Raw genomic sequence first — 12,710 nt, forward strand, 5'->3', positions numbered from 1 at the left:
CAGAATCTCACATACTAATGAACATATATAACATATAGCTGACGAAGGTAACATACACGTATGCAATAAAAGGAAACTGTTAGATATCAAACATCATGCAACGGCATGATGTAACATCTAAGGGCAGTGGCTATGTAGCATACCGATAACGTATGCTCCGTACTGATTTCTGTACTAAGCAGGAGGATTCCGTATATTTGTACAATATACCGCTGTCCGGAAAACGGACTTTTCTCAGTGTGATGACCACAGTATTTCAGTCACGGAGCAACGCGCCCTTTACGAAATCCTAGCCTGACTCAAAATTCAAGACTCTTCCATTAGGAGGCGAACCCGAGATCCTGAGCAAGAAAGGCGTGCATGCGCTAGTCACTAAGTCAGCGCTCAGGAATAAAATAATTGCGATTCCACTTTAAACTGTACGTTTCATCCTATATATCCTTGTTGCTGTCAAAGAACATAAATAAGAATCAATCAATCAGTCATTAAACACTAATTAACTTCTGTATGTGTCCTTCGTATAAAAACAAGAAGATAAGTCTTTGGAATCGTTCATTCTTGTCAGTGATTGAGAGAAAGGATAAAGCATATGAGGGAGATTTGTAAAAATAACTGCAAGATAATTATGTTAACTACAGTTTGTTTCCTATTTAATCTATTTTAAATCGATATGTCTCAAATTATTGACATTAATATATTTTAAATCGATTTTTCACAAATTATTGACATTAATCTAGTTTAAATCGATTTGTCACAAATTATTGATATTAATCTATTTTAAATCGATTTGTCACAAATTATTGACATTAATCTAGTTTAAATCGATTTGTCACAAATTATTGACATTAATCTAGTTTAAATCGATTTGTCACAAATTATTGACATTAATCTATTTTAAATCAATTTGTCACAAATAATTGACATTGAAACATGAGTTTAAATCTCTGATTGTATGTACTTGTTTTTTAATGTGTATACCTGTTAAGAAACTTGTAGTAAATAGAGTTACCCACGAGACGAGGTGAGACTAAACATAAGATTTTCTCGTCTCGGAAAATTTATGTAAAATCTCGTCTCTCGACCCCGTTTTGTCTCTTCGGGTTTTGCAAATTTATGTACAAGATTTATCCCCTGATTTTTTTTCTCTTGATTCATCTATAAGTTATCAGAATCCTTTTGCATCAAAAGAGATATACGAATGGTATGATATAATAACATTTAAATCATATTTATTATTCAAGTATCTTGTGCAATGACTTGGGTATCTTTAAACGTTGATAAATACTCTTCATGTTGTTCGTACAATCACTTCATCAATTTTCGTTGTTTTTTTTTCCACGAATCATGTAACACTAAAATAGTGTTTGAGATCTAATAAGACTTGGGTGAACTAGTGGTTCCCAAGAGATTTGTTAAATTTCTCGTCACATCTCGACTCTTGTATCGTTTTCCAGACAAGAATGCAGACGAGACGAGATACTTCTCTTCTCAATTCTCGTCTCATCTCGTATCTTATCTCGTTCTCGAGACGAGAATAGAGACAAGACGAGACCTTTCTCTTCTAAAATCTCGCCTCATTTTCGACTCTTCTCTTGTTTTCGAGGCGACAATGGAGACGAGACGAGTCACTTCTCTTCTCAATTCTTGTCTCATCTCGTCTTTTGCCTCGTTTTGCAGACAAGACGTTCCTGGTCTCAATGCTTGTCTCATCTCAACTTTTGTCTCGTTTTCGAGACGAGAATGGAGACAGAACGAGACGTTTCTCTTCTCAATTCACGTCTAACCTAAAGTATTGTCTCGTTTTCGAGACGAGAATGGAGACAAGACGTTTCTTTTCTCAATTCTCGTCTCTTGTTGTCTCGTTTTTGAGACAAGAATGGAGACAAGACGTTCTTGGTCTCAATTCTCGTCTCACCTCGACTTTTGTCTCGTTTTCGAGACAAGAATGAAGACAAGACAAGGCGTTTCTCTTCTCAATTCTCGTCTAACCTCAAGTCTTGTCTCGTTTTCGAGACGAGAATGGAAACAAGACGTTTCTGGTCTCAATTCTCGTCTCATCTTGTCTCTTGTCTCGTTTTTTAGAAGAGAATGGAGACAAGACGAGACGTTTCTCTTCTCAATTCTCGTCTAACCCCAAGTCTTGTCTCTAATTATAAAGTCTATTAGGTAATATTTGGATTACTTTTTCAAAGAAATAAAAATAGTTTATAACAATCTGTATTTGTTCAGTTCAATTATTGCAGTGGAATAAAAAATCTATATCAGGTATTAGACTTTATGTCTAAAATTAGCTCACTTCAGTTAAGAACCCAATTTTAATTCTTCAAAATTTAGGTCAAAACGGAATGCAATTTGAGGTAGGCAAGACTGTAAAAATAGCATACAATTCAATATCTATAGACTGCTCTATGAATCACAAGAATAAAAAACTTAGCACGAAAACTGTTTTTAAGAACGCAAAGTCATATTCAAACTTTCGTGTTGCGAAGAAGTGAATCGGAAGCATCAGTAATAAAAAGGAATATCTATTTGCCTATGCGTTTTCTTTGATAGAGGATAATAAAAAAATAATAAGAAAAAAAAGACAGGAACTCGAGCCATATGCTGATTCCACGAATTTCAGCCATGGCTGTTCCGACCTTTATGTTCACAGATGGGTCAATCATATTCTTCAAGTAACTTTGGTTCCGCGAAGAAATGCTGAGAGTTTATGAGGGAGAATGTTACAGTGTGTTTGAAAAATAGAAAGAAAAGCTGCCGATTAGAAGTTCCCATATATTTTTTTCCTATTACAAAGAAAGCGAATTCGTTTTACACTGTGAAACAATGTGACCCTTACAAACTATGGAAAGATGTAATCTACCACTTCCGATTTCAATAGATAGATATGACCTATTCTTGTTAACCTTAATCCATATTTATCATTGTATTTTTGAGACAGAAAGAGTTATTCTATTCGATATGCATAGAAACTTTTATTTATTTACAAGCGTCAATTGATCGCTTTGTTGGGTTAAAATAATAAAAATTAATAATACATTCTGTAGTCAGTCACTTTTTCACTGTTAGTGAGCCGTTCTTAAATCGATAAAAACAAAGGAAATCTAATGAAAAATTAGAAAATAGTACGGAATCTACATAAATAAAAATTAGATATTACTATTGTGGGCCGAATTTTGATTTAAACGGCATCACAAGTGTCACTCTCAGTGACCCCGAAAACTATTGATTCGACATAATATCGGTAATTTTCGATCATTTTTATATATCTTCTCCCTCCCCTAAATGGCGGGGCTTAATTTGGATTTAAACAGCATCGGAAGTGTCGCTGTTCATCACAGCGACCCCGAAAACTATGGATTCGGCTCTAATATCGGCCATTATCGATCATTTATATATATATATAACCCTCCCTAAGTTGCGCCTTCCAAGTGAAATGATAAAAAAACATCCCAGGCCCAAACTTCATATCTGCTGAAAATTTGATTGAGATCGGTCGGGTGGCTAAAGTGTTATTAAGTCAAAAATATAGTCACTTTCTTTCTTTACGTAGATAGACATTGATTTTTTAACGGGCAGAGTCACTCTACAAAATATACATAGAATAGTTTGAAAATGTTATTTATTTATTTGTTTATTTATTCATACATAATATCTGGACATTACAGGCATTTATGGCCTTAAGTTGGTTACGTATGAGAGAGGTCCCCCAGCGAACACATTATCGAAAGAATTGAAGAAGAAATGAAAGGATGGGGAAGGAAGGAAATGGCCTGGGACCTGTAAGTTAGATACTATCACAGTATTTGTTTGGCGTGAATGAAGAAAACCCAAGAGAAAACTCATTCATGAGAGTTGGCCTAAAAAAAAAAACTGTTACAAATCTGTCACCAAGTTTCCTCACCGGGAATCGACCCGGGACCTCTTCCACCAAACTCTTGGAAATTTAACAGTAGATTTTGAATACATCAGTTTGCTTCTTGCTTCCTGTTTCTTGCATTAAACTTTACACAATTTTTTTTATTGTTTTCTACTTACTTTACTATATTTTTATTGTAAATATGTGTAAATGAAGAATACAGCATTTTGTTTTTAGTATACTAAAAAAACTTAAAGTTATACAACTACTAAAACATACATCATGCTCTTTAGTAACAGTATATATTATGTTTCATTAAATAGTGTTTAGCAAACTGTAAGGGGGTTTCCTGGTTCGTATTTAGTAATCTTCAAAATAATTCAAACGTTCTAACACTTTCTTAGCTGGTTTTTAATACTTAACCATGAGAAGCGTACATAATCAACTTTCTGCATATACAACAAGATGTCTACACCTTTATACAGACACTTATTTACTCGACAAGATGTCTACGTACATGTACATTTATTTACGACGTTGCTATAGTAACAACTCTCTTTTTAGTTAACGATTACAAAATAGTGTCTCGAAATCTCTATGTGTCTTTCTTTTCTTTATACATAATATTGCTCAAATAATTCGCCTCTGATCCCTTTTTCTAAATTGGCACAGATTGCTAATATTATATACAACGTTATCGTTGTAGATGTCGCTCGGACGGGACTTCCATAATAGTTCTACTATGAAGGAAAGAACCCTGGGTTAAATATCATGAATCACCTACCTTTTGAATAGCTCTCGTATGTTTAATATCACCTTTAATACAAATATTTTACTTTTCCATTTATATATAATATATTATAACATTACACCTTTTTATATTTATCAATATATCTCAATACTAATAACGACGATTTACAATTATCATGAATGAGGCTATTCAAAAATTAAACCTAACTGATAGTTTCCTTCTAGGGTAAAATTAACTATTCCTTCATACACAAACAACATTATGTACAAACAAAGATCTTTATAGTACTAAATATTGATAGGATTAGAAGGCAACAAAATTAGAACATATAAACACATTGAAGATTATCATTTAATACATTAATAAACTTTGAAAAATTAAGAGATTCGATATTCATTATTCTTATTCTTTCCATATAATAAGGTGCATCTATTTTATACAAGTCTGTCATTACCTTCATACGTTTACATTAAAATTACAATCTTTTATCTTTAAATATTTATAATACTCGCATTAAATTCGAATAGAATAAAAACACGAAGACAAGAATAGCTTAAATATATGTTTCTTGGAGAAAATATAAATTGTCAAACTCAGTATATCCTTGTATTACAATAAAGCTTTTAAATAATTTCTTAGCATGAAACTCAAATTAACAATTCCTCACATTAATGCTATAAAAGGAAATTGCAACAAAACGATAAGGAATAAATTCAATAATATTTTTCAGTTAACTGCCATAAATTAACTTCGCCAAAATTCCGTAAATGATTTGCTTTCTACATATTTAACAAGATATTTCATAATTACATATGCTTTCAACGTACATTTTAATAATAAATAGACTGAAGAACATATTAACCATAGACGTAAGCAAAGGTCAATTTAATACAAATCCATCGGACGTCTTTTTGACTGTTCAAGTTATACGTTCGAAGGGTTCATTTAAGCAACATTGTATGGCACAATCTTGTGTACGTTCTTGTCTTTCATAGGATGATACCATATTTTGACTCCTATTTACAGAATTACTGCCATCTGCAAATTGATTTTGTGAAGATCGGCGGTAATTATTACTCCTACTGAAATTCCCGTTGTTATTTCTAAAATTCCTAGCTCCATTTCTATAATTAGGTTGCGTTTGATTTCCGGTACCATTCTAACTACTCATTCTATTATTATAATTACGGACATTAGAATCATTTTCATGTTGTATATTTACATTACGAACAGAAGCATATTGTGTCTGATTACGTACATAATTACCCTGACCTCTATCCTGTATTTTATTGTTATTCTGAATTGCAGACTGACTCTCATAACTCTGATTGAGCATAATTAAATGGTTGAAGTTAATGCACTGTGCCGACATTAACAACTGTTGTAGTCTAAATGGCAATAAGATTCTAATAGAAGCTATAATTCGGGATTCCGGATGGTTTTGATTTAGTGATCTTAACTCATGATATGTAGATACTACAAATTCAGTAATACTCCGGTGTAATTTTGGATTGTAGTGCTTCGTTCGCAAAACGGCATCTCTATTCGCTACCATAAAATCGTTTTCATAATTTGATAGAAGAACATTCTTAAAATCTGAATATGTATGAAGACTACCTCTAATAGCTTTAAACCATGTTAAGCAGGGTGGTAATAAGATGTGCGGTAATAGTTTTAAAAACTGAGACTCATCTACACCCATGAGCTCACATTCATCCTGAAATTTTTCGAGAAATGCCCTAGCGGGTATATCTTCTGGCACGCCACTAAATTTTGTAAGCGACTTAACTTAACTGAATCGCAACTGTTTACCTGTGTACGTATTCATACTTCTATTAGAGATGTGTTTGCGCCTCGATGTTTGCCTCACTCTTCCTTCTCTTTCAGTACTCTCTGCACCACTCGAATATCCATCAAGTTCCAAAGTTGGTCTGGGAGGACGATCAGGTACCCAACCTGTAGATGTTGGATGATTCGTGTATCCATTATCCTGAAATGGAGTTTCGGGAATACATCTCTCCTTGATGAAATTTACTTCGTCTTGCAATAATTTGATGTGATTTTCATGGGCATTAATCGTTGATTCTAGAACATCCATTGACTCTTGAATTTCCGCGCTCCTTTGTGCTACTTTTTCCATTTTCTCTTCATACTGCTCAAATTTTTCCACTACATGTTGGTTCATCTGATGTAACTGACGTTGAACAAGATCCCATCTGTTTGCATTGCATTGTTCCAACTTCGCTATTTTTTTTAATCAAAATCATTAGCTAGCTGTGTTATCTTCTGGTCCAATTTTTCTTCAAAGTGTTGAATTTGCTCTGACTGGTTCCTCATTTGCTCAGACTGGCTTCTAATTTGCTCTGACTGGTACCTCTTTTGTTGGGCTAACTCATCACCTTTTCTTACTTGATCCTTAATTTGTTCAGACTGGTTCCTCATTTGTTCAGACTGGTTTCTTATTTGTTCAGACTGGTTTCTTATTTGTTGGGCCAAGTCTTTTAAAATGTCAGTCAAATTTTCACTAGGATTCAATTCCGGATACACACTCTGATCACCAGTTATATTATTACTTGTTGTACTCATAGCCATATTTCGATGAATTACTTTTCCACTTCTCAATATGGTAACACTAAGGTCGCGTTGAAAGCTTGCCGTTTTTACTATCCTTCAAAACGACACTTAGGCCTATATAACTCCCGGTGGTGAGGCACCAATTTGTAAGGGGGTTTCCTGGTTTATATTTAATAATCTTCAAAATAATTCAAACGTTTTAACACTTTCTTAGCTGGTTTTTAATACTTAACCATGAGAAGCGTACATAATCAACTTTCTGCATATACAACAAGATGTCTACACCTTTATACAGACACTTATTTACTCGACAAGATGTCTACGTACATGTACATTTATTTACGACGTTGCTATAGTAACAACTCTCTTTTTAGTTAACGATTACAAAATAGTGTCTCGAAATCTCTGTGTGTCTTTCTTTTCTTTATACATAATATTGCTCAAATAATTCGCCTCTGATCCCTTTTTATAAATTGGCACAGATTGCTAATATTATATACAACGTTATCGTTGTAAAATATTCTTACAGAAGTTAACTGATGTAATAACTTTTTAACTTACGTTGATCAGTAACATTGTTCATTATATTTGGAGGTAAATAGGGGAGACTGGGCACAATTGTAACGCTCGTCAATTGTAACATTGGCCATTACTTGTAGAAGTGAGTTTCGGAATATTATTTGTACATGTCATTGGAGTCACTCATGCAAGGTGTATGTGGGAAGAAAGAAAAGAGCGTCGTCAGTAAATTGTGGAAAACTGCCCAAGAAGAAACGTGATTTTGACAGACATAAGTAAATTTTTAACTGATTTGTTTCTATTTTCTCTTGATAGATATGCGTTTACTGTAAACAAATACCCTGTGTGTGTGTGTGTAATCTATGTTCTTTCCTTAACAACGTGGATATTGTGTTTAATGCTTTGACTCAATGCAATTATGAGAAATTATGATATTTATCAACTGATCGTTGAACGGGTACAAATGTAACATGGCGTGTAACAAATGTAACACGTTACAATCGTCCCAGACACAGTTGTATTGAACCATTATGGAAATAAACTAGATATGACCGAAGATAATACAATTGATGTGATTAATAAAACAATGTACGTATTAAGTATGCTTTTTTGGGGCCACAAGTACGCAGGGGGGGGACTCGATCTTCCAAAATTTTTGGCGACCTTAGTGTACAATATATCAATATTGTTACTATAGGGGAAAGAAAAGATTTGCACACCATATTTCATTATGGGACCGCCCCTAACTTTTTATATACCCTCACAAACGTTTGTGGCTGGCTGTGGATCACTGCTTTTCGATGTTGTATCAAAATAGGCTACTGTTTCAATGTGTTCCTTCCTTGTAATGTCTCCAAATAGCCTTTAAGTTTTTAAAGACTCATTTGTCAAAAAGGCTTCCTTTCTGGTTCATCTGAAATAATCAATGTAACTTTTCACTTGTTTTACTTAATCTTTCTCGCAAAGTAGCGCATTCTCTGTTCTCGTCGCTGTGTACGGGATGTGTATAGGGGTTACAAATGCAGTGTGGATGTCTATTAGTACAATATCATTAGGATTTGAAACAGTGGCATAACAATAGGGTAGACAGAATAGGCATTGTCTAGGGGCGTAGTACGATTGGGCAGGCATATTAGGGGGGGTATAGAGGCGCCACTACGGATTTTGCCTAGGGCCACCAAACACCATTGTTACTTCACTGACTTGAATTTTTATGTTACGTCATATTTTAATCTTGGCTTACTTATGCCTGTTTAAGTTAGGCCGAAGAAAAGTTATTTCGAGCTAATGTGGCACGGTACCGGTAACAAGTAACTTATCATTCATGCATCGTTGACGGGTGGAAATTGTATATTTTTAAATAGGTCTACATTTAAATTTGAGAATGTATTCTATACTCTTAGTTTGTTGTTCCCATCTGTTGTTAAACCTATCAGTATTATTATTATTAGAAGTAGTAGTATTTAACCATATGTACGTTGTTTTGCCATGCCATATATATTGTACTTTTCATTAAAAGCATCATGTTACAATTGTCCCAAAGCTCTGTTACAATTGACCCGGGCATGGGGACGTTTGTAACAAGACAGATGCTGTCATAAGGTGCTTCGTAACTTTCTATATTAGAAATTATCATGTATGAAAAAATTGAATGCAGCAACAAAGCTTCACTTAAGATATTGTGTAATTTACAGACTTATTGGAGCAAAATAAAATGTAAAATTTGTTACAATTGCCCCCCGTCTCCCCTACTTAATAGGTTGTCTCTCTTATCATCACGAGGAAACGGCTGAACCGTTGGAAAAGTTTTCTTTGAACACAGTTAGTGCCTATCCTCCCCCTGACTTTATGTAAGTTTTATTAAAATACGTATCCTAGGGGAAGGGGAGTTCAAAAATAGAGTGTCTCAAGAATGTTGCTATTTAGGGGAAATGAAAAATTAAAATTCTAAAGGCTTTCCCTCTGAATTGAACCCAGGGCCTCGCACACAAAAGGCACACGTGCTAGGCACTAGACAAGCGGGGAGGGTATCATTGAAAACACCGTACCCCCGAGAAAAATTTCTACAAAATTCCCAAATTAACTAACTAACTAACTAACTCTATGGCCTATGGAACCCGGAGGTTCAATGCCGCGTTCACAAAAGCTCTCTACTGACTTATATCCTTAGCTAACTGCATCCAGTTTCTACTTTGTATTCCAATCTCTGCAAGATCCATCTTAATATTGTCCTCCCATCTGCGCCTAGGTCTTCCTAATGGTCGTTTTCCGATTGGTCTTCCAGTCAAGACTTTGAAAGCGTTTCTACTTTCTTCCATTCTAGCTACATGACCCGCCCACCTAAGCCTACTAGACTTGATGACCCTAACAATGTTGGGTAGACCATATAAATTATGTAGTTCCTCGTTATGAAGTTTCCGCCATTCCCGTTCCTCTTGGGTTCGAATATTCGTCTCAGGATTTTGTTCTCAAATACTTTCAGTCTATGTTCTTCCCTCAGAGTAAGCGACCATGTTTCGCAACCATACAGAAAAACAGGCATGATTATCGTTTTATATATTTTAAGTTTCAATAACACAAATTAACACAAAATAAAATAGCATTCAACGCCAATTTTAAGTTCCTATAGATATGTTTTTCCTAAAGGAGAAAATCTCCTTCCTAAAGGAGAAAGGAGAAAATGATTTCTAGAAACGACCTGTGCAGTTTCTGATAAAATATTTTATTTGCCAGTTTTCTCAGCAATCATCGCATAAATTATAGCAATTACATGAAATATTTAAGATAGTATTCGCGGAAATTTTAACGTGACACGAGATTAGAAACGTTGTTCGAACTCTTTATGCTATACAAATTGTGGTAAGGATTCACTGATATTAGTTTGCAGTCATTGAACATGGTTCGGTTCTAAAACCGCGGTTGATGATGTGAAAAATTGTCATTTACTTTACTTATGTGCTGATTAAGCTTTGTTAAGTGAAAGAACGCACGTATAGTGTTGCCAGACCGATCAGTTGGAAAAGCAGAAAATTCGAACATAAAAAACAGGAGAAAGCAGTAGACACATAAATTGGCGGCATTTGAGTGCAAATCCAGGGAGACCAAAACATTTGCCATTATTAAGGGGACAGCGGTCAAAACAAGAGGTCCAGAATTCATTATTACTTTAATTTCAAAATAAAACAATGCATACAAAACATAAATTTGAATCTTAATTGCTTCAACATAAGAGCTGACGATCGTGGAGAAGTGATCTAAGCTACTCTTCCAACCAGGGGTAAAAGTGATTCAGAAATAGTAGGGCGACCCATGTTAGGCCGTCCTCCTTGCCTATGTTAATTTACTGTAATTTTTTAGGAAGTGGGGGACGCCATAGATATTTTTGGAAGTGGGGTAACGACGTCCCCCAGCATACCCATCACTTTTATCCTGCTTCCAACCTAAGTTCCAATCTAAACAACCTCGTAAATCTTACAGTAAGTCACAAAGATGCATATAGAAGATGACGTACAGTTGTATCCTTGTATTTATATTATATACATCAAAACTCTATAACTATTTGCGCTACAGAGCTTTGTGTATGGATAGAGAGAAATTTCCTCTTTTTATGTAAGAAAAAATGAAAATTCAATATTAATAATAATATATTTCTTTAACTTCTCAAAGTAGAGAAAAAGCAGGAGATTGTTCACTTTTCATTTTCTTTCACAGTACATCAGTAGAACGTACAAAAAGCAAGAGATCTCCTGCAAAATCAGTAGCTCTGGCAACACTGCGCACGTATTACTACGTCCATTAGATCTTCAAAACCGACACTTTTATTTCATTTGGAGTTTTGATGCTATTTAATACTGTTATCATTCCTCCACTTGATATTTAAATTTAATTGCATATTCTTAAGTATGCATAAGGGAGTACTGACATAAAGATGCAAGAAAATAGAAGGAATTTGTTATAATCTCTTAGTAAGAACAATAATGCTCAAAACCATAGTTTAGTATATATAAAAGGTAAAAGGTAAGCACGAAATTTCACATATGTGAACACTAAGCCAAAGAATATTAAATGCGCTAAGGTAGACATCTGCTTTCCCGAATAAATTTCACTTTATTAAAAAATCAGAAATTGTCAGTGATTCCTGGAAGAACTTGTAAGAGATAGCCGATTTATCTCAGAGGTGTTATTAAGGAGTGTGGAAGATACAATTACCCCTGCGTTTTATATATATGGCGCTCCTGGTTTATTTCCAAGTCATTTGAGTACGGAGAACAATATCTCGTCTGGATTTTCTCTATGTTCTCCCATTACTTTGAAATTTCTTTATTAATTCAATTCTTTCTTTAACTGTGATGATTTAAGGGGGGATGACCGAGGGGAAATATTTCTCCGGGATCATATATCCTATCATGTTCAATGTAGATTCGCAGTGTTTTCGTAATACTATGTTTCATCCCCAGTGCATTGAAATTACACCCCACCCCCCGCCGAAAATTTGAATTTTTCACTTCCTTACGGAGGCAACAATATCACAATAGGACTTATAAATGTGCTATAGTAGGGTTTCATGTATAAGGTTTAGCTAGAAAGTATCTGGGGATCAGGGACGTACGCAGGAATTTATTTCGGGAGGGGGGTCCAAATACAATTTGAGGCTAAATTATATGAAAATTTCTAAAATTGCCCCTAAAAGTAAACTACATTTACAAAAAAGTCGGGATTTCGGAGGGGGGGGTCCGGACCCCCAGAACCCACCTCCTGCGTACGCCTCTGCTGGGGAGTCAGACCCATCTTTTAACACTATTGGTCTCCCTGAAATACCGCTGTATCCCTTGAAAGTTTATCAATTCTCAGAAGTAAGGCGATATGCTCCCTAGCTAACAAAAAATCTTAGCTACCCCAATGATTTCAAGAATGAGTACCAGCAATTTCTTCCATTCCATACGTTTTATATTAAAAGATTTAGGATTTAGGATTTAGAGTTCTGGGCTCTCGGCGTCTTATGGCTAT

This window comes from Thermobia domestica, chromosome 12 (assembly GCF_964235325.1).
Source record: "Thermobia domestica chromosome 12, izTheDome1.hap1.1, whole genome shotgun sequence".
In the NCBI taxonomy this organism is placed as follows: Eukaryota; Metazoa; Arthropoda; class Insecta; order Zygentoma; family Lepismatidae; genus Thermobia; species Thermobia domestica.